The sequence below is a fragment of the Ischnura elegans genome, chromosome 5 (genome assembly GCF_921293095.1).
Source record: "Ischnura elegans chromosome 5, ioIscEleg1.1, whole genome shotgun sequence".
Classification (NCBI taxonomy): domain Eukaryota; kingdom Metazoa; phylum Arthropoda; class Insecta; order Odonata; family Coenagrionidae; genus Ischnura; species Ischnura elegans.
This window is the reverse complement of record NC_060250.1, coordinates 94,878,307-94,900,527: the sequence shown is the minus strand read 5'-3', so window position 1 is coordinate 94,900,527 and position 22,221 is coordinate 94,878,307. Positions and strand designations below refer to the sequence as shown.

Sequence of the window (22,221 nt, the reverse complement as noted above, 5' to 3'; positions counted from 1 at the left end):
ATAGTTTTTTTTTCGAAAACATGGCGGCAAAGAGAGCTGGTATTCACAACTTTGTTCTTCCGAAAGCGAAAGGATATCTATCTTGTATGGACGCTTAGATTAACATCTCCTTTTCTATTTCATGATGTATTTGTAGAGTACTGTTATGTGTTTTTATAAAGCCAGTAATGCTGATTTTTGTTAACTGGCGACCCCAATCCTGGATTTTTTTCCTTCGGAGTACTTAAATTACCTTTTTTGACATCTTTTTGTGTTCACTTTTTGTGTTTTGTGAAAGTGAAATTAAATATTTCTTACTTAAATAACTAGAATAAAATCCGCGGGGGGTCATACTTTCGTGCGATATCCCTTTCATTTCCTTGCGAGCAAGCCCTTCCATTCATACAACTGAGACTTGAACGGAGCGAGGGTACCACCCGTTACGTTATTTCTCGTCCGTGAAATGATTTAAGACCCTTGATCCACCAAAAATGGTGTGTGAAAGTGGAATTAATTATTAATTACGTAAACGAGTAGAATAAAATTCTTTGTATCTAAAACTTTCGTGCGATACCCCTTTATTTCACTCCTACCAACCCCTTCTACTCATGCAACTGAGACTTGAACGTACCGAGGGTACCACCCCTTACGTTTTTTCTCGCCCGTGAAATGATTTAGGACCCTTGATCCCCCAAAAATGGAAGACACACACGCTCTCCTTTTGTTATTTTTTTTCGTGCGTAGGAAGTTGGTAAATAAATTTTTCCGTCGCTTTCCCCGTTCTGAAACCGAACATCCTAGCGCCGGCGTCCCGGGAGAGACCGCACACCACGTGTTGCTCCCGCCGTTCTTCATTTCTGCGGCGGCTGTGCCCGTGTACTCATCCCGAAGGGGGGTCCCAGTATTCGTGTCCCCCTGGGAGACAGGGGCTACCCTGGCTCGCGAGCAAGGCCCCTCTCTCCGTAGTCCACCCTGTAGAGGAGCCTCGATGAATGTTGAGTGTGGCACTTAAGCTCTGTGGCAAAGGTATGTTACAGAAATGAAATCTCGAGTTTTTCTCGGTTTCCCTGACTACATTTCCATCTTTTTTTTCCTTTTTTCTCGTAGAATATTTTTGTGTTTCCTATGCTAGTTTTGTGAAAATCGATCTAACATCGGAAATAGACGTGAATGCCGTGAGATAAAGTTTCCCTGGAGCGGGAATCTAGCCACCGATCTTTCAGCGCAGACCACTACGCTATCCAGGATCCTGAACTCCCATGGCAATTGTATCTGGATAGCTCAGTGGTCTGCGCAGTGGCCCGGAAAGTCATTGGTGAAGAGTTCTCGGGATCGCCACCGGGTCAGAAATGCAGTTCTGACCCGGTGGCGACCCCGAGAACTCTTCACTAAGTCTATTCGCCGGGAAAACACAAAATCTCGGAAAGTAATTGGTCCGTGGTTCAATACCAGGTCCAGGGTAATTTTTTCTCATGGCAATTCGTGTATGTTTCGCCTCCGCGGCAGGCTTCGAAATATTACGCATCAGAAATAGAATTGCGTTGGCAAATATGACGTTCATGAATAGGAAACAGATTGTCTTTGTGTAAAAATTTCAAGAAAAGGCCAGGGAAGAGTCTGATTTGGGGAGTAATGCTAAAAAGATATGCATACATGAGGCAGCAGACCTTCCCGTCGAAGCTTCATTTATGTTGCCATATAAGGCGCAATTTAATTGGTCTTCGAAAATGTCCGCAACTTGGTGAGGTGATAAAGATCCATTTATTCTCGATATTCAGTTTAAATATTTAATACCATGAGGAATAGCATTGAGAAGTTGTGAATTTGATGGATCGCATCATAACTAATATATATTTCGGTTACCATCCCTAATTCCAATTACCAACAATGGACGAAGCAAGACAGAAATAGTCAGTAAAATAGCGCAGGGGAAGAGGGCTTTCTACAAAAATAATAATCTTGTTACAGCTGAAAATACTAGCAGAGAAGTAAGGAAACAATTCATCAGATGCTACATATGGAGTATGTTTCTCTAAGGAAGCGAGGCTTGGACGTTGACAGCAGCAGACAAGTCAGGAGTGGAAGCATTCGAAATGTGGTGCTACCGAAGAATGATGAAGATAAAATGGATTGAACGTGTAAGTAACGAGGAAGTGCGAAGAAGAGTGGGAGAAAAGAGAAGCCTCCCAAAAACCTAAAGCAGAAGACAGGACAACTTAGTTGGCCACATTTTGAGGCTCAATGGCCTAATGAAGACAATCATTGATGGACAAGTGGATGGGAAAAAGGGCAAGGGATCGCCCCGAATGAGTAACAAAGGACACGCTATAAAGCATGTAGAAGAGAAGAAATATGTAGCTACGAAAAGGTTATCGGATAGGAGAGATGAATGGAGAGCTGCGTCAAACCAATCTTAGGATTGTTGACTAATGATGATGATAATCCCTAATTCGGATCACTCTCCCGTAAGCGACGCGTGTAGCGAGTTAGCTATACCCCCATGAACAATATACACATTTAAACGCGCGTTGGTAGACAACGGATCTTGAGGCCGAATGAAGAATCCTCCATTATAATATTTGTGGTAGTGTATTACGGTGCTGAAACGTGGAGGTTGAGGAAGGGGGACGAGAGGAGAAAGCGTTCCAAATGATGGTGTGAAGGATAATGAAGAAAGTGAAGTTTACCGATAGGAAGAGGAATGAAATGCTGGAAATGGTGGGGAGGAGTGAAAGATTATAGATGAGATACGTAGGAAACAGATGGTTTGGGTGGAGTGCTTGCTGAGAAGGGAGGTGATGTTAAAATTCTTGGTAGAGGAACGAATATTTGGTAGGCGGCAGGGAAGAATGGGAATAAATGCATTTATAGTTTATTAATTTATTAGATAAGATAAAAGGGATTGGATTTTTTGTGAACAGAAAAAGAAAGTCCAATTTGGGAGGGGGACAAGCCGAGATAATTCGCAAAATGCTCCATGTAAACCTAACTTAATCAGTGGAATAGTGTATTACTAAATTAAATTAGTAAATTTATTTGAACAAATAATATAGTAAGTATTCGTGTATATTCTTTTTTTGCTTGGATAACTTCTCATGGCAACTGGAGGATAATCATAGATCACGTGAAGAAATTCCCAATTAATAAAAAAAATGAAAAAAAACTTTTTTTATATTTTATTTGATGATGACGATGCGTCTAAACTAGTCATGCCTGTATAAAAATTGGTAGAATAAAACAAAGTATTTTCAGTTTATTATTAAAATACACTTCCACAAAGTTGAGTCTGAGACGATAGAGACAAATTCCCAATTTTTCCCCCGGTTTTCCCGAATATCCGTGGCGGGTGGCCACCCTGTAATTAAAGGATCCATATGTCGGAATAGTGGATAGCGTCCAGTGATTTGGGGTGCCACTGCTTGCAGCCCACAGTACGTTGGATAGCGTTATCACCTGTGTGATCTAATCGGATTTTCGAAGGCTGATTAAGGTTCTATGGCGGAAGAATTCCTCCTTGTTCAATCTTCATCAATAGCGTGCTTCGATGTTCTAAATATAATAGTAAGTAATTAAAACCATCGACTTCTCTATCACGATTAATGGCTGGGAATAATTATAGTCAACCACCACATATAACTCTATTTTGGGTGGATAAATTGAAGCACGACAGGTTATAAGCCTCACTTAGTGCTATCTCGTCCTAGATCACAATTTTGAAATCTTTCGAGTTTCATCTCATGGCATGCAATCATGAAAATCAATCTTTTATCTTTAGCCCTCCTGCTCTAAGGTAAAACGTGCTGAGTCTACTTAAGGGCGCTCTCGTTCTGGCTTGTGTAATCGATCATTCTAAAACGCTTGTCGGAGAAATACTGTTCATCAGATTCTGCAAATTGGTGAAAGGCAGAAATTGGCATCATTTCGGGAATTTGTTGATTTTGAGGGTAAGGACAAGAAAATCTCCGCAATTCGCTACCAAGAATATGAATTCGCGGAAATGAAAGTACAAAGTTCAAATATTGGAATTTCGAACAAATTAATTGCCAAGTTAAGTATAAGATTTTTTAGTTTTTTAACGTAATCTAATTGATATCTTAGTTTTATTTAATCCGTTTCCGAGAAGTTTTCTATCAACATTTACGAAATGATTGCCGGTACAAAGAGGATAGTTAAGGTTTTCGCCTTTTAATTTGCCTCTGATATTTAACATGATTTCGGAAAGTATTTAGTTGAAATTCTCACCCTCCGGTTTCATACTTGTATGTGTTTAATTATGCTTTCTATTCTTAGTTTTTTTTATTACCGCTCGCTTTTCTTTTAAATTGATCCGATATAGCTACAAATTCAATTTAATCCTATTGTATTGAGTGATGTTCCGTTTGATTTATAGCGTATGCCTGGTTCGAGTGAAATATGATTTGTATCTTCATTCGAAGAAATGATATTTCACTTCTATTGAAGCGGAAAGGACGTTTGAGCGATTTAGTATGGTGAAATGTGATTGCATGCCATCTAATGCAATGTACTTTGGCGTAGCATTAATTTAGTGAGGTAAATTTCCTATTTCATCGTGCAGAATCCATCTCATTTGGCCTTGTTGAAATTCAAGCGTCCCTTTGGCGCATAGAATTATCGGATTATATTACTTTTGATGAGGTGTGTTCAGGATGCAGAAGATAGGAATGATTTGAGTGAAGGTTCAACGGATTTTCCTCCGGGTCGATTGGTTCATTTTTTTCTGACGCTTTCAGTTATCGATTCGTCAATCCTCATCAGGGTTCGAATTAAATTAATCAAATTCATTTGAGCTTATTGGGTTCTCCACCAGTTCGATTTGTCCATTTCTATTCATACGTATAAAATCGTTTCCGGCTCGATTTTGTGTAAGTCCGATATATCCATGATAAAAGAACACAAATGATCAGAAAATGGCACTATGTGATGAAACCATTGTTGGTTGTTGAGTTTTGAATTAAAAGTGTGGAAATTACCATTTGTGTTCTTTAATCATGAATTTCTATCCATGTTAGATACAGATATTATCGGCATCCATAGTCCTCCAGCTTTTATTAAATCCCTCATTCGACTGTCGAATCGTCAGCTAGAACTACCGGTTAACCCGGCGGAGAGCCGTATAATCTTCACCGTATAGTTTGCGTATCAATGCGCTGGTAAAACGCGTGATCTTAAATAAGAGTTTTGAGTTGTCTGTCTAAATCAACCTCATCTGGATTAGTTACCGGTAAAGTAGCTATAGTTGTGATTCTCTTATTTGATCGGCCAAGTATGAGGTACGACTAAGGTAGTGTGGTGGATAGCGCTAGAGATTAAGCCTTGCCTTCCATGTTATTATATGTCGAATTCAAGGCGCAGCCTACCTCAAGACCTCAGTCGCACCTCATAGCCGATCAAATAAGAGAATCATAACGATTGATTTAGTTTTTCCCGACGTATAGTTTGGAGGAAAATTTATTGGGTTTCCCACCGGTTGTAGATGGAGTAGAGTTGGGTTTGTGTAATTACTCCCAACGTTTCGACGTCTGAGTCTGCCATCGTCTTCAAGGGTAGAATCTTTTCGGTATTTTGTTATTTATTTGCATCCTTGGTTGCCGTGACTTTTGTTTACGGTAAGGTATTTGGAAAAGGTGGCCGATTATCCTATTACAGACTGAATTCTTGAGGGCGCCCCTATGAAAAAATTGTATAAAACTGTTTCAAATTTTTATACATTGCCATGGTAATGTATAAGAATGTATAAAAATTTGAAACAGTTTTATACAATTTTTTCATTGGGGTGAGTATCGAATTTCTGGTTCGGATGGAGTAGATTTCATGTCAGGAGTTTTCTATCAGAATTGACCTGTTCTGGACCAGCTACCGTTAAAGAAGCAATAGTTCTGAACGAAAATTTCTCGTCTTTACCACCGGGTGTGGTTTTGGGTAATTTCTCCCAACGTTTCAACGGCTGATAATGCCATTGCCTTCTGGGGTAGAATTTATATACGGAAACAACAGGGGGATCGGGTTGGTGTGGTGGCTAGAGTCTCGGCTTCCCACCCCGTGGGCTTGCGTTCAAATCCCGACGGTGGCAGAGAATTTTCAGTGACTCCCTCATGGCGCAAATGACCTTAGCTGTCGGTCGCCTCCTCCAAATACCATGCCGTAAACAACAATCAGGGCAACCAAGGATATAAATAAGTAAACAAACTACCGTAACGCTCCTTACACATCACACGGTTTCGCCCTTGAGAGAAAAAACAGCACGGGCCTTTTTCTTTTAGTCCCCTGAAGAAGTTTACAATATCTTTCACATTGTACGGTTAAAACACGGGCGCGATTTTTAGCCGTATTGCAGGCGTCCAGTGCCACTGGGGCCACACGACTACCGTATCGTCTTTCTGCTTTGTGATCCACGTAAGCAAATGCACAATTTCACACCAGACGGTTTCAGCCGTGCACGATTTAAAACCGTGCTGTTTTTCCCGCACGGGCGAAAATGTTGTTTCTAGTGTGTAATGTGCAAGGGGCGTAAAGATTCTAGCCCTGAAGACGATGGCAAACTCAACCGTTGAAACGTTTGGAGCAATTACACTAAACCATCCCGGTGGGAAAGCCTATAAATTTTCCTTCACATTATACGTCGGTAAAAACTGAAGCAATTGTTATGATTCTCTTATTTGATCGGCCGTGAGGTGCAACTGAGGTAATGAGGTAGATAGTAGCGCCAGAGATTAAGCCTTGAATGCGATGTAATAACTACTGACTGTGAGTTCTTGTTGGCTGTGTATCGTATTCCTGTTTCGGATGGAGTTGATATTATGTCTAAGGATCGTGTCCGAGTTCTGTCAAAATTGACCCGTTCTGGGTCTTTTACCGTTAACTAAGCAGCACTGCTACGATTCTCTTCTTTGGCCGACGCATCTAAAGTAATGCCTCGTCCTACTGAGGCGGCGTATATGGTGCGGCGGCATTGTCGCACTCATCACACCCCGAATGGGAAGCACAGGGACAAGAAGGAAGAGCTCCCCGCGCTCCGCACAGCTGTCAGATCGCTGGGAAGAAGTTATCCAGAGAAGGGCGGGCAGTCGAGGGGATAAAGGGAGGAAGGAAAGATATCTCTTCTCTCTCGGACCGGGGGAGAAGATTGCTATTTCTTCGGCCCTTCAACCCAACCTCCCCACCACGACGGGGCTTATAAGAAAAACAGAACAAGAACGAGAGTCGCGATAACTTTTATTTTCGCCTTTCATTTTACGTAATCTTTCCCCCTACTGCTACTCCACTGCCGTCCGCGCATATCGACTCCGTGGACTTGAGGCCTTTTGTGTTGGCAGCCCTGGTTCGGTGGAGGGCGGGGGAGAGAGCGAGTAGGTGGAATGAGGGAGTGAGGGGAGGGCGAGAGAGGAATGGAGGGGAGCGTAGTGAGGAGACGAGACCGCCAGTCTCATAGCGGCTGGCGAAGGGCTTGGACTGGATAGTCAAGCTTGTCTCCCCGAAAGGAAGTCTGTGCGGTTTTTTTCCGAGCTTGTGCGTATTGCTGCGGAAGGTGGGGAAGAGGGAAGAAAAATAGTATAGAAGTTCTTCGTCGTCGCTGGGGTAGTTTTGACCGGGCCGAAATCTTCTTTTCCACCTCCTGTTTACCTTTTACGAGGCTCTTATAATCTTTGTGAGTGAGTGTTTAAACCCCCGACTCGATTCGACCTTATATACCGCTGGTGGGCTCGTCGTAAAAGAAGGAAAAGAGCCGGCCCACCTGGAAAGCAAGTTGGTTCCCGTAGCCTCTGTGTAGGACCGTGACACCGTTGTTCGCCTCCGGTCTCCGCCGGCCGAAGAGGGGCGTCGAGTCTTCGGAAGGTCTTCAGCCGCCGTCGCTGTCTGCACGGTTACCTCACGGCGCGTAGCAGGTACGTGAACGTGGACGAATCCGTTTCCTGGAAGTTTTGAGGAATTCCCTTAGCCTTCTTCTCCGAAATTGTTTTCTGATGTCGCTTGGCTGCCTTTAACGTTTTCCTGCCCGTAAAAGGATGGAGGAAAAAATCGGAAAAAAATATCTGGTTGTTTTTCGCTGATTTTTTTCGTGTAACGATGCTGCTTCCGCGCGGCGCTCTCCATATGGTTTTATTGCGAGACCAGTGTCATTAAGATGGAATTTGAGATGCGTTCTCATGCCGTCAAGTCAGGAGGCAGGCTCGGTTAATGTATGGCTTGCCAAGCTATGTGGTGTGCGAAATGTAGCTACATCATTTGGGAATGGAAACCAAATTCCCACCGTGTGAGTTTCGCGAAATTGTTTGTGTTGACTGTTGGGCATCCGCAAGCTCATACCTCAGTTGTTTGCTCTTATGGTCGCCACTCTCATTATTTACTAACATCCGTTTACAGAGGGTTTTTGCGTTCAATTTGGGATCTAGATGGGCTTTACATTTTAATGCTAAAATAGTTTGTCTGTTAGTTTTATTTTTAGTTTGAATTAGTAATTTGCTTAAGAGTTATTTACCCATCTCTAGTCACTGAGGTGACTTTTGGGTTTTGTATGTATGCCTGCCAGTAATCCTGAATTAAGCTCCCTATGGGCTTAAAAGAGCGCTCTGTTGGGTAAGTTTACTCCAACATCAACTGCTATAATGTCTTAGGTAAATGTTTCACATGCTAATTTAACTCATGTGCAGGGACGCCGACTTACAAAAAACATTGGGGGGGCCCAAACCGGGATCTTGCCCCGGGAAATTTTATAAGTAGTGAGTTTTAAGTTTTTTAAGCATTTTAGAAGAGTCATATGATCAACATTAGAACTCTGATAACTCGAATATCGATATCTGGACACTCCGCCTGACACATTTATTCCTCACACCTATAACGAATTTTTGAGGGGGCTCAGGCCCCATGGAGTCGGCGCCACTGCTCATGTGTATGTGTTCGGGCTTAGATGTCGCTAAGCATTTACTATTCATCTTGACTTAGAAAACGGCTCAACACAGAAACGGTATATTTTTTACAGCTTCGAACTCGTAACGATTTCATGCGCATCAAGTTGTCAGTACTGCTGTGAAAAATAATTAATTGTTAATAGGTAAGACTGAGTAACATATATAGCTACGTGGAGAAACAGAAAGCGTCTTTTTCTAATCGCAGTGACATATGTGATGGCCTTTTGTCTTTCCCGGGCATAAAATTATTTTTTCGTTGCCGAAGATATTTTTTTATTGCTGTTGTCGTTTATTTTCTTCGTTGCTGAAGGTATTTCTCTTATTTCGTGATGGCCGTTTAATTTACCGTAGCAAGTTGGGTCTGTCGGTGATCATGTCTTCTCTCTTTCATGGTGTTCAGAAGAAAGGAAGTTTTTGTGGTGCTGTTTTCGCTCTAGCATGTTCCACATGTTTCGAGACATTCCTCGGATCGCCGTCACCCTTTGTTCCCGCACGCGTGGGCCGCGAAGGATCAGTGGCAGTCGGCCCGTCGATTGACCTGCACGTCGCCGGCTTCTCATCTCCGCTCCTTTCTGCCGATATCACTCGCGTCTCCGCATGGCTCGCTCTTTGACGTCCGGGTTCATGTGGGTCGGGGATTGACCTCCCCTCCCGAATTCGGGAAGCGCCCGACAGCTGGCTCTTTAGCGCTACGGCGACGATTATTATGCTGAGGTGACACTCCGTTTACTGTGCTGCGCTTAAAAAGTTGTCCCGTAATGGTAGTGTCAGGTTCACAAACAAGCTCTAGGGAGCGCAGTGAATGGGGCCCCTCCGGGGGGGCCAAGTTTCCCTAACTTCGGTCTCCGTGATGTAATAGTTACATCGTTAGATTCTACTTCTTTAAATCATTAATGTGACTAGGGTTAACAATCGCCTCTGTACACATTCGGATCCGAGATTAACCAAACAATAGCGGAGATATTGAATATTATATGCATTTTACAATTACAGACACGTATCAATCACATGCGTGTCATCCTCTCAATCCAGCAGCGCAAAATATTTTATCATAAATAGGTAAGATACTTAGATAGCAACTATATTTATCAGTGCTGTGAGCCGCTGTCCTTATGTTTTGTTTTTATCGAATAGTTCACTCCTGACGTCAAACTAATATCTAATTGTAATGCGTGAGTTAAACATCTACATTCTTAAGTCTCGATGTAATGTGCGAGAGAAAAACGAAGAAAACAAAACAAGGCACCACATTGGCCTTCAAGTACCTTGGCGCTAGAATGCGACTGTATCCTTTGCCGTCCGAGTAGTACATCAGTACTTAAAAGCCCCGATTCTAAAGGATATGTAACTAATAGCCGGCGTAGAGGAGAATCTAAAGACATAGCGGAGAAAGTGATGAGTAAGGAGATGGGATTGCGAACACCGTGTCGGACAAGTAAGATGTGGAGGTTGGACAAGTTGATGAATTGATCAAGTTTATTTTACTGGAAAAAAAATTAGGAGGCGGATGGATATTTGTCAAGACACGCCGATACGCATCTGTGACCAGATGGGTTACTTGTGAGAAAAAGACAGGGAAATTGAGATTTTTAAAATTTTCATGGGGAAGTTAAAATGCAATCATTAGTTGGAAATATCAGATGTTAATGAGGGGTTTTTGAAAATAATTTCGCAATTGCGAAGAATGCTGGCATGTCCATTGGTTCACTATTTACTTGGCGTGTTGCACCCAAGGAATAGGATACACTTAGTGTTCCCGTTGCACTTTTCGAGGTATATCTTGAAATAAAATGGCTCTTTTGTGATACAGTTTCAAACTGCGTCTTCCTTGTTGTGATTTACCGACGTCATTCGAAATCTTCTCAGACTTCAGCATTTTTTATGTATTATGTATCAAAATTTAAAACGCTCCAAACATTCTATTTACTATGGCGACGATGATTTTTCTTTTTGAAGAAGATTTTAACTTTTCCTAAAGTAGGTACTTGAATAAGGATTTCGATTTTAAAAATTCTACTTTCAGAATAATTAATTACTTCAATCATTCGACGCTCAAATGCGCAGTTGAGAGAAAATGACCCAGAAGTCGCCTCAATTCGACCGAAGAAGTATTAATATTGAAAAAATTCAGTGATTAAACCCCATGTGTAGGCTTTCGCGGTGTGGTGAGGATTCAGCAGACTGGTTTTCGGGGTTACTACCGCGTCGATTCGTCTCTGAAGACGACAGTTTCGCCGGCATTTCAGCAGGCTTCTTCAGGTCAATTGATATTGATTGACTATATCGGCGAAACTGTCGTCTGCAGAGATGAATCTACGCGGTTGTAACCCATGGATTTAACTACCTACGTGGTATACATATAATAACCAAATTTTCCTTTTTTAACTATGCATGATTTTTTTAAAATGGAAGCATTAATTATCGGCATGGTACTTAATCCAATTTTTTAAATATGTAAGATAGTGTTTATGGAAACCTTATTTGTTGACAGAATGGTGAACAATTTGTCATTTTTCTATTTGTTTTGTATCGCGTGGTCTCGATGTCAGGAAGTTGTCGATGTCAGAATCATCGCTGGACGATTTCGTCATTGTACCCATGCATAGCTTAGTGACATTGTGGAAGGCATGCACGTTCGCCTCGATTGGACATTCCTGGAAATGATTATCGCCGGGAAAGGCTAATATTCTCGCGCGTGCATCGACTTGGTAAAAGGAGTTTAGCACCGAGATCCACCCAAGCCCCTCCTTTTTCCCTCCCAATCTCTCTCTCCCGACCGTTTGGTTTGTGGCCACTGTAGCGGTCAAGGCCACTTAGCACAACGAGACGACTATTAGCTTCATTTGCCAAACCATCGTCCCTCTGGGTCCACGTCCACCGACGCGGCCGAGTCGTGTGCTGATGTTGCCTGCGCACTTCGTTTCTCTCGCGGGCTGGCCCAACGATTGCAACCCCCAATCATCGTTCTCCCGCCGCGTATTGCGCCGCATTGCGTGTTTCCACTGTTTCGACCACGAATATTACAAATGAGGATCCTCAAGGCGGCCTCAAAATGTGTTGCTTCCCACCGCTCATTCGAATGGGTTTGCAAAAGTCGCCACTCGCGTCGCTGACGGACGAAGTGATCCAAGTTTGATAGGAAATTAACGTATAATTAGGGGTGTCAAACCAAAATTTATGTAGATGATGACGTGATCTATCAAATTCATAACTTTATAATGCTATTCCTTGCAAATTAAAGCATTGTAATGCAAGATATAGGAAAAAAGTGGATCGCATTGCACTCATCATTGCGCCACGGGTATTTATGAAATCCCATTAAAATGCGGCCGAAGTGGCAACAGAAATCAGCCTTTTATGGAATGAAATTGGGCGTCTCTATGCAGTCCCCTTGGTTTCGACCCCTCGGTTAGCCAATTGAGAGAAAAAAAATGGAATGGTGTATGTTTACTTGTTTGTGATGACCTGCGTACCAAGTATTCACCGACACTCATTTCACCGTTAGTTTTTGGGAAAAGTTGAAGTTCTGCTAAATAACTTATTAAATCGCAAGAGAAAATCTGAAAACCAAACTGAGGAGAAAACACACCAAACTAAGGAGAAGAATTGGAAGAAAAACAACCTGTTTTTCCTCCAGATGTTCTCCTTAGCTTGGAAACTAATTTAGTGAACATATTAATAGAGAAAAAAGTTTCTGGCATTAATTCCACACTGATTTTTTCGGGTATAACAAAAATTAATGTTATTATTTTTGACCAGTTGCGTTTGTATTTTCTAAAATCAACGGTGAAAAACTAATCCAAGAGAAAGAGCGTTCTGCAAGCTGATCAAGAAATACTATTTTCTATCCCTATCTTTGTAGCATTTCATCTATGGTTTGTCTGTGCGAATCGCAAGGGCCAAAGCCTGTTTCGATAGAAATTGAGACTCGCTAATTTTCATCTCAGTTTTTATGATACTTATAGCTACCGAGAACTTCCTTCTCAGGCCAAGTCATCCAACCTTTTCCTTGTAACATCTAATCAGTTTCCATGGAATTGAAACGAAGGTTTTCCCATTTTCCCTAAAATTTTCCTATTATTTCTGGCATTTCATTATTTTCGGGTCGAAGTGGAAAATTATTTGAGAAAGCGAGACAATGACAATGGGAAATAAAGGAACCTTACAACCGAACCCCGTAGCAGTTTTAGTCCCCGTTAGTTTATTTATTGCACATTAAACGGGGCATATTCTGCGCAGAGAGTATTGCATATAGGCCTATACACACGAAGTTTTGTCCGTGGTTTCGGAGCGTATGGTGCTTTGTTGTGTAACTAGGGTCCAATATACCTTGCCACGTACATGCATGTGTCATTGCGGTAGTACCTCAAACGATGTAACACGTACCGTAGTGCATGTTGGGTTAAATACTCATCACTCGCCAAACACCCAGAATGTGGCTTTGCAGGACATCGCGGGGACGTAGATGAAGCCAATGAACAAGTAAAGGTTTGTCCTTTCAACGTGTTTGTTAGCAGGTATTACCCTCAGCCCTCATTGCTCACTACACTTCCTGGTTTCGTGTATACCTTGTTAGTGTGCGTTGTGATGCCTTCTGAACGATGAAATGTGTTGATTTTGAATTAATGTGTGGTCGTTGCAAATTTAGAATCAGCTTCCCCTTTTTAAAAGACACTAAGTGAACGGAAACATTTTGTTATCCGAAGATGGTTGCTGCAGTTCCTGACGCGATTAAAAAGTATACCTATAGGGTATTCAAAAAAAGGTCAGCACATTTCAGGTGTCGATTTTATTTACTCTTCGACCCCTGTCTATCGTGTGTGAATGGTAGGTGCTTAGTTCCACCGTTAAAGTTGTTTGTTAGCTTTCATGCTTTATTCTTTGAAGAAAATATGTTTTCATTTTGATCGCCGAAATTTAAGGAAAAAGCGTACAAACTGGGAGTAAAAAGAGCGGCCGTGGATATAATAATTTGATTAAAATTCGCTGAAAGTTACAATCTAAATTTGATATGTTGATTTTTGAAAGTTATCGTGGGTGTATGTGTGAGTTATGTGTTTGATTAGCTGTAGGTTAAGAGTATAAATGCTAGTATTTACCCGTGATACAGTAATATTTTTTTCTGGGGTTTTCACTGGTTTTCTTGGCATCGTGGGGAAGTAGATGTAGCCAATAAACGAGTAAAGGTTTGTGCTTTCAAGGTTTTTGTCTATCTTGCGCTATGAATATTTCAGCTTATTTATTTATTATCTCCAAGTTAAATATGAAGGAATAGAAAAAATCGTGATCCGTTAGACTTTAAAACGTAATAATTTAATTCACAAATACAGTGGTCTCACCCGTACCAACCCAAAGTTCCCTTTAAGTCAAACACAGCTTCGTTAAATATGCACCGAACACCTTTTTTTTCGTCCACAACGACGTATAAATGGCCAATTTTACGGTACCTCTTACCATATGTTCCCGTGAGACCACTTCGGATACAAAGCACATCTGCATGGGCTATTCTAACCACCTTTACGAGTGTTTCCTAGGGGACATATTTTTTTACCAATGCATCCGTCGAATTGCATAAACAAAAATGATAATAGCGACAGCAAATAGTATTTACCGATGAGTGCACGCGCATAGGTACCTTAGCGCGTATTCTTGCTGGGAGTAAAGGGCATGTGTTTAACGATTTTCATCGACCGTCGTAACGAGTATTAAGTTTGCCAACTGCACATTTGTATATAAAACGGTGAAAAATATGATACTTTTTCCTTTGGAATTAATTTATATCTTGCGAATAAAATTTCTCATCATCAAATCCCTATGATCGTGCCTTTTTTGTCAACCGTAATTATAGTTGTCATTTTTTTACGTTTTTTAGTGTAGTTTGCATCACCGAAATGATTCAGTTAGTTGGTATTTAACAAACCCGCAAAAAGATAGTGAAAAGGAATTATCATATTATTCTGTTTTTAATTTTATTAATGCATAATTTTATTATCTAAGGTGACATCTGAATATACGCACAAGTTTAGATTTTGTTTTGTGGCTCCAGGCTGAACAGTATCAACAGCCAGGTCAATTCGCACCAGTTATCGACTTTCCTGGTCTTTAGTGCAAAGGCATACTATGGCAAATTAATTAATTTGTTACGCTTCGTGTCACACAACCTAGTTATAGACTTCCAATGACAGCTGATATGGCCTGAAATCGTTCGAACCTCCCGTTGGTAAATCTATTTCCACAGTTGCGCACTCATTATCGCAATTTATCTTATTATGTTGGACCTCGCTTATACTTTTGCCATTGAGTAAAGGGAGATTAATCCTTTCATCAGTGTATCTGCTTTTTTTCGGGAGATTTTAATGAAAGCACGGTTGGTGCCTGTTGGAAAACATAGCTCTCTCCTACACGCGCCTTTGGGTGTATTTAGCTGTCCGCCATATGGTCGTTTTCGTGGTTGGATGATTCGGAATGAATTGACGCCCATATGACGACTTATCAGTTGACAGCGCGCCTTTACCCGCTCCTCTCCGTTGTGTGCTATTCGGACGCACTTTGTCTTGTACAAGTCGAACTCGAAGCGGCTTACCGCAAAGGCGTCATTGTGGGCCATCGCGTCGTCAAGGCAATGGGCTGTGAATCCTCATCTGTGAACCATCGTGGTTGAGCCTCTGTGGCGGTGTATAGCCTGTGGGATTAGGGCCATTATCCCAATCGCGCACTTCGAGTTAATTCAACCCTGCAGCCAGTGTCAAAGGTATTTAGCCGGGGCTAATCTCTCATAAACGTCAGTTACAGCGTTTTGCAAAATGGTTTTGTAAATACTTGGCTGAAATAAATGAAATAATGCAATAAAAATGGAAGTCTCAATTTGGATTTGACCACGTAAAATTTAGAAAATTATATTCAAGCGAAAAAACGGATATTAATTTTCTTGCGACATGCCATTTTCCAGTAGTGAAAATAAAATTTTTCATCTATCCACGATACTAATTCATTTCGTGATATTTTTCGTCATAAATGCTATGGATTCCGTATGAAACTCGTCTTCTGCAGAATGCTTGGAAATCCTACTAATTCCCCGTCAACTTTCAGTGTCAGGTCCATATTCGGGCTTTGTGCCTACATTTTATTCGGAATTTCTTTTTTTTATAATATAATATAAATATTTATTACTACACACACAAATTACATGACAATAGCAAAATGAGTAATTTTAGGTAGCCGCGAAGGATTACCTGTTTGAGGCTACCATCCAAAATAATAATACATTATGCTTTACATATATGAGCTACACTATGTATAGTGTAACTCATTTTGTGTTACCTTGATAATCTATACTAACAAAGCTTAAGTGCGTACATGAAAAAACAACTAAAGTAGTATTTATAATTCGTTTACATCAATATTTTATAACAATATTTGGTCTATACTTTCTTTAGTGAGAAGCCAAGAATGTGCATTTTGCAAAAACTTTTTCAAAGCCTTTGAAATACAGCATGACAGGGGTAACAAATTAAATGCCTTTGGTCCTACGTAAAAACCTTTGGTCCTTCTTTGGTATAAACGTCTCTTCGAGAAAATTCTCTCTATTGTAGTGGAGTAAATATGCCTTAAGGATAGCATCCGCAGATCAGCGGAGCAATAAATCATATAGAATATCCTAAAGTGAACATTATATAGCCTTACGCTAATCTACGTTATAGGCTAGTAGATAATACTTTATTTACCGGAAATTTTGCGGGTCTGACCCCATCCTGTTTTGTTTTTGAAGAAAATACAATCTAGCTACGATCTTCAGTTGGGAACGAAAACCTATTTTTATACCTATTTTCTCCGCTCCTCCTATTTTCCCGCGAAGTTAGTAGAAAACGTTTGTAAATATTTATACTTTTAACATCGGTCATTTGCATAATTTATTGTTACGGCAATGTTTGGTAAGCTTTTCAGGGCACCTAGCCTTCATTTGTTCGTTTGCTTGGTCGTCACACAACTTTCCCTGGAAAAATTCCCATTTCCTTGGGGTGAAGTCTCTCATGAACTCAGCGCTCTTGCCGTCCCCCCTCATGACGTCCGAAATTCCTTACCTACTTCCATTCTCAAGGCCACAGCACCTTCATTCTATTTGTTCACCGCCTTATTATGGAAATAATTTGGTTGCTGGCTTTCCGTTGGGTTCGGGCGGGACTTATTTCTACTTGTTAGTTCTGTTGACGTCGGCCTTGTTTACCTTATCTCTTTTCATTTGATTAATAGAATGCCGTGGTGTGTGTTGGCTGGAGTACTTAATCTGTTGAAGTGGCTGTGTGATTTCGTGTATAGATAATTATTAAATTTACAATTTCAGAATCGTTTTTTTCTTTATATTGATTTTTGATGTTTTACCGAGGTTTCTAAGACTTCTCATACATTCTTACCTGATAATATGTATGCGGCAAACATTGTTACTCCTTGTGTACCTAGCTATTGTATCCACCCATCTTTTTCATCGCTTCCCTCGGGCTTTGAACTCCTTTGTGTGAAAAACTCATATTTTGTTATTTTTTCTTCCTTTCCGTCCGATGGCACTGCTTTCATCCAAAATATTCTCTCGGACATCCTCTTCTCGCCGGTTAAGTAATGCGCTTTTGAACTGTGCGTACTTTTTACTTACAATTACTTCGTAACCTTCATTAAATTTTCTACTGTTATCGTGAATATTTTTTAAAATTTACTTGCATGTGTGTAAACACGAACGTGACTCTTCTTCAATTCAGCTATATCAAAGACCAGTTAGTTTGAACTAAACTAGATAATTTTACTTGTATTGTTACGACATGAAAATATTTTAAGGCTCTAATATTCATTCTTGTATTTAGTCTTGTTCGCCGTTACTCTGTATGAGTAAAAATTTGATCTGTTTGCCGATCAAAGGTTAAGATAGAGTATGTATACCAAGGCAATGACTCCTAAGTTTACTGTCTTGCGGATTTAATTTTGAGCTAGGTCTATAACGTAATTTTCGATGAGCATTTTCCCATTATCAGCGGAAGTAATCACCTTTCAATTAATTCTCATGTGTGACGATTAATTAGTTTTTTTAGACCTATACATTTTCATCGTCAAGGTCGGCTGGTTTTAGAACCATATCGAACAAACTTCGATGTTTTAAGCTCTTTGAAGAAGAGGCTCGTTGTTGATGTGTAGGCGGAGGAACGCCCGCTCGAGGCATTCGAAATCTTGCCAAGGAACTTGTGGAATGTGCGATTCATGCAGCGGCTAAGTTTAACCTTGCGCAAGACAAAAGGGCTGATATACCATTACAAGATCGCTATCAAGTTCATGTGTAATCACCGTTCATGTGCGTAATATTTAAAACAGGTAACGTTTTTTTATTTCAGTTGAGTGACATTACTGCTGCGAAGTACATTAAAGTTGGAGTAATCGCAGTCATTACATTTTTCATTCATTTCCGCTTATCGTGGCGTCAATGTCATCATCATAGGTCATTAATCTGGAGATTGTATTGACCCATCCCTCCTCCCCAGTCTCTTATCTGCAAAAAGTTTCAAATTGACGTCTTTTATCTATCTCTTTTACATCCCTAATAGCTTGTCCTTATATTAGATACTTTTGTAACCTCGGTCATTTCCTATGTGTAAACAGGCATACGCCGTGGATGAATAGTGTAAGAGGGTATTATTATATTTTTGTTCGAGGGGGCTGCAATGAAGCTTTTATGCTGTTGTAGCTATACATTTATGGATTATATGTGTCCTATTAATCGACACCTAACTCCATCCCTAATGCGCGTGTATGAAGCTCAGTTAAAGAAAATACAGTGACTCGAAAGTCATCAATAATGAAAAAAATATTTGTGCGCTAGGCTTGGAAAATCTTGGCAGCGCTCCTTTGATTTCGTATATCTAACACTTTTCTGTTTCCATTCTCTTTTCATATTTTCATAATGATTCTTGTTTAATTTTATTTATTTTATTCTCATTGATTTTTATTTAATTCTTTTTCATATTGATTCCTAACTAGATTTTTTGAAATAGAGAGATGGGAAATTTTCCACAAATTTATATAATTAAGTGCGATGCGTTTCGACCGACTGGTAATTATCAAGTACATCGTCTTTAAATGCAGTGTCTTCAAATACTCATTTTCAAGTAAACATTGTTGATGAAAATGACCTTACGGTAGAAACGCGTTGTAGATTATTAAATACATTTGTGGAAATTTTGCCATCTCTCTTTTTCACTAAGCCAGGATGTCATTCCAGTACATCTCGCCAAACTCAGTTACTTTAATACCTCTGATTTATCAATTTTTAATTATGACAGTTATTTTAACTGCAATCAGTTATTAATTTTTGTTCGCTAGTTCCTTCGCTTTGCCAATCTTATTATATTTTAAATGACAATTGTTTTGGACAAGAAATGTTGCGTTATAAATGCTATATTTTTACTTCATGGGCGCTTATCATGGCGTCACTGCTATCATTATAGGTCAACAATCTTGAGATTGATTTAACGTAGCTCTCTACTCTCCTATATGCTATCCTCTATTTACTCTTTTACATTCCAAATATCTTGTCCTAAGAAACTCGTTTAGGGCTGCCCTTTGCCTTTCTTCGCGTCCACTTGCCCTTCAACGATTGTCTTCATCAGGCCATCATGTTTCATGATGTTGCCGGTTAAGTGGTTCCGCTAACATTGGGTTTTTAGAAGAATTATGTTTAATCCCAATATTAACCTCATTATTTATTCGGTCACTGCATTTTATAGCACCGCATTTCGTATACTTCCACTCTTGACTTTTCAGTTGCTGTAAGCTTCCATGCCTCGGTATTGTAAAGAAGCATGCTCCTCATGTAGCATCCGATGTTTTTTTTCCATTTTCCTATGCTTGAAGAAATATAAAATTGCGGGAGACCCCCTTGTCTTACTCTTCTCCTTATTCTTGCTTCTGATATGAGGGTTTTTACGTATTAATCTCATTATCAATTGAAAGGAAATTATTATAATTGAAAATTACTGTCGATGGAATATACATGCAATAGGATGTTTCTTTTTCAATCTTTTGGTTCTAAAAGTTATTCCTCTCTAAATATGTTGGCAAATGTCTATTTTCTTGAATGCTTATATAAAATACGAAGCCAAGTTTTTCAGCGATTGTGGAAGTAATTGATTGAATAAGCTATGCGTCACCACGTTTTTTTTACTTTTATTTGCCTTATTATTTTTTTTTAATTTCACGTATTTTTGAGAGCTCGTGGTGGTGACTGATTGAAGCCGTTGCGGGCTTCAACCGAGTGGAAAAGATTTGATATCACAACGACTCTTCGCCAAAATTTATGCGTGGGCATTTGTAAGGGGGGGCAAAACAGGGCACGGGAGGGAAAGGGATTCCAAGATAATCCGTTAACAACCGCAAAAAGGCGTGTTTGTTTACGTAGGAGAGAGCAGTGTCATGTTTCTTGTTTCGCAGGGTTCAACCGTTGCGCTATCTGGCGACACGAAACGAGTACTACTAGTAGCTGCCGCTCTGTGGACGCCTCCCGATGGACCAGCGTGCTATCCCACCTAATTCCTTGTTTTTTTTAATATTCGATTTGTTGGATTTCTGGGTTCGGAATGGGAGCCGGTTATCTTGGCTGCCATTTGTGTGTATGTGGGGTGGGGGAGATGAGGAAGGCCTTTCGCAGGACCGGTCATGACCCACGAAATTCATTTCCGAAGGTCACGTTCCTCCGTCATAACTTTTCCTATCTCGCGGCCGTATGTGATTCTCGGTTTTAGAGGGCGGTCGAACCTCGCCGTTACTCCCTCCCAGTCCTTGTGGCTCGGTCGGTTTTGCCGGTGTCCTTGTAAGAATGAGGTAATGGGGTATTTTTGTTACTGATACTTACTCGCGCGTGCGTGTTTGTGTGTGTCTGTGTGCGAGTTTATGAAACTTGATTTATATGCATCACCCTCCCGAGGGCATCGCCGAGGTTGATCCGGCTCGTAAATGTACGAGATTAGGGTGGATTGTGAGGCTTGACCATTCGCCTGAAACGAAAGAGTTCTATAGCTTTGCGGCTCGTTCGCTCTGGCTGTTGATTTGGAGATGTGGCTGTCTGGATGCAGTGGGGTTCGATTCCGTCAAAGCTGCCTAATGCGCTTTATGATCATCGGTCAACAATCGTCGCACTGATCAGACCTACTAATTCGCTCAATTATCACATCAGATAATCTCTAATTTTTATCTTTTATCGTATGATTTTTTGCTTTTCATTTAATCCTTCGTCATTTTCATCTTTTCTCCCTCTCTTCATGGGCCTACCTCATTAATCACTTTTTCGATGCATTTTTCTTCGTTACTGTCCTCTTAAAATACATTGCGAATGCTACTTATAATGATAACTCACTTTTACATCTACATCTAAATAGTATTATCGGAGTATCTGAAGGGATGAGATAAAAAGGAAATTATGTAATTTAGGTTTGGCGTATAATAGCAAGCAACCCCAAAATTTGCATTGCATTCACTCCTATAAAGAAATAAACTGCCCGATTTCAATCTTTCGAAATAAAAGTGTGGATTCGTCCATGACACGCAATTTGTATGATAATCTCACTTCAGAAACGGTTGCATTCCTTATCGTATTGATGAAAACAACTGTCAGTTGTTAAATGTTATTCTTTGCACTTAATTTGCGAGAATATCGTTTTTCAAGTAAATAAATAATTAAATTCTTCGGAGTTCGATTACATCACTCGGAAGGCTGTAATGAGTGGTTTGCTCACGTTGAACGTGGAGGCTTGAAGTTTTCATTAATGGGCATGCATTCTGAATGAGAAGGTACGAGTGGCCAGTGGAGAGCAAGTGCGGATTAAGGTCGTCGTTTGAGGGACGCGAAACTGCTTACCTGGTGCCTGATGTATATGCAACGCTTATCAGCTTATCGGGGTATGAGAGGATCAACCTTGAAAAATTGAAAGAAAAAGATGCATGGGGCGAAAAGCATATTATCCTTGCGAAAGCTTTGCGCAGCGGATGTTTTTGGAACTGAAAGAGTCTATTTTCTAGAAGGAGTTTGTGACGGGCTGAAGAGTATCACTTCCGGGCTAATGTTTACAATTTTGTGTACTTACCTTCGATGAATTTTAATACCCGCAGCTATCATTTTGGGTTATGGAAGGGGCAATTTCAAATCCCGGCGGTGGCAGAGAACTTTGAGAGACTGACCGATCCCTGCTTTAATGTTGTGCGTAGGGCACTTAACCCGGGAAAGGGCGCGCGGGGTGTATATCACCTCATGATTCTTATTTATTTCACAGGAATAATTATTAAT

At 40.5% G+C, this 22,221-nt stretch overlaps 1 protein-coding gene across 2 annotated transcripts in view; it reads left to right on the top strand.

Annotated features, from left to right (window-relative positions):
* The window catches only part of LOC124159281 (protein-tyrosine sulfotransferase), a 463,126-nt gene that overhangs the window by 313,848 nt on the left and 127,057 nt on the right, over positions 1-22,221 (top strand). The window contains exon 1 of one of the 2 annotated variants that reach the window (XM_046534985.1): positions 7,426-7,883. The exons of the other annotated variant lie outside the window; for it this stretch is intronic. The gene's annotated coding sequence lies outside the window, so the exon portion shown is untranslated. Of the gene's footprint in view, positions 1-7,425; positions 7,884-22,221 lie in introns of those variants that run through there. 2 annotated transcript variants of the gene reach the window in all.